General features: G+C 52.4%; 1 protein-coding gene across 1 annotated transcript in view; it reads right to left on the bottom strand.

Moving 5' to 3' along the window:
- Positions 1-1,375, bottom strand: part of DNAH10 (dynein axonemal heavy chain 10) — a 117,180-nt gene that overhangs the window by 32,865 nt on the left and 82,940 nt on the right.

Here is a 1,375-nt window from a genome sequence, read left to right as displayed (position 1 = left end):
ACGTACCGACTTATCTCAACTTCGTCGGTCAAGAGGTTTTCCAAACGGAAGGGCTGGCTCAGTGGGATCTCCCTGGACAGGATGTCTGCCTGCCAGACTTCCTTAATCATCTCGGCTCTGAACTCCCAGGTGAAGGCTCCTTCGTAGCTCAGGAAGGCCGCGCAGAGCAGCAATCTCCCAGAAGCTTCACCTGCTTCTTCTTGAGCTCCTCCAGGTCGTTCTGCCACCTGGTGGAAACGAAAGGAAGCCCAGTGTCAGGTTTCCCCAAAATGCCCTTATTGATTCCTGAGTCTCGGACCAAACTTCAAAGGAAAGCTAGCCATTTATTAGGAGCATTTATGTTTGGCAAGATCTTTTCGGAGTCAGACTTAAGCTTCGTTTGAACTTTACCCGTTCCTTCCCTCCCTCGGTATGTCATAAATCACATTCCCCCAATGAGTTGCACCCCTCCCAAGCCTGCTGCGGTATTTTGAGCTGAAAGTATGCGTTGAATGTGCTCCCCGTCCTATAGCAATAGCAGTTAGACTTATATACCGCTTCATAGGGCTTTCAGCCCTCTCTAAGCGGTTTACAGAGTCAGCATATTGCCCCCAACAATCTGGGTCCTCATTTTACCCACCTCGGAAGGATGGAAGGCTGAGTCAACCCTGAGCCGGTGAGATTTGAACAGCCGAACTGCAGCTAACAGTCAGCTGAAGTATCCTGCAGTGCTGCATTCTAACCACTGCGCCACCTCGGCCTCTCTCTTCTCTCATTGTGACAACTTTGGGAGTTGACAGGCAGATACCATTGGCGGCGAGCTGTTGGTTAGGAGACGGTTCTCGGAAGGGCTTGAGCTGAAAGTTGGGAGGTTCTCCATGGCCACCCAAGGAAGAGGGATGGAAGTAGCGGTAGAAAGATGGTCCAGGAAATGGACAAAGGAATCTACTGCTTGAAGAACAGGGGACTGGCCAAAATGAGGATGTCCTCTAAGAATTGACTTGAAATGTGTTGTGGCCCACTGGCGGCCAGCAGAGTCAGACAGTGAGGAGGTTGGGGAGGAACATGGGCCAGAGTCCTGGGGGTTGAGGGAAGCTCAGACGAGGGCTCCGCGTCAGAGCCAGAGAGGGAGCTAGACAGCAGCGAGGCAGAGGAACAGCTGGAGCCTGTTCCCACTGTGCGCATGCGCAGAGCTGCCAGAAGACAGCAAGGAAAGCAGGGTCGACTTGGGAATAAAGCCACAGTTGGACGGTGAATGGCCCCTCCCACAGGAAACAACAGAGGAGCGAATGGGGAGGGGGCTTTTGCAGGAAACAATTCGTCCCTTCAGTCGTTTCAAGAGCGGAAAGTTCAGTTTGTGACTATAAGAGAGTCTGTGCCAAGTTTTGCCTTGCCC

The sequence above is a fragment of the Thamnophis sirtalis genome, unplaced genomic scaffold (assembly GCF_051295495.1).
Source record: "Thamnophis sirtalis isolate CommonGarterSnake01/CBP01778 unplaced genomic scaffold, rThaSir2_p1.2 scaffold_2, whole genome shotgun sequence".
Classification (NCBI taxonomy): domain Eukaryota; kingdom Metazoa; phylum Chordata; class Lepidosauria; order Squamata; family Natricidae; genus Thamnophis; species Thamnophis sirtalis.
The sequence above is the reverse complement of the archived record's forward strand: the minus strand, read 5'-3'. Positions and strand labels throughout refer to the sequence as shown.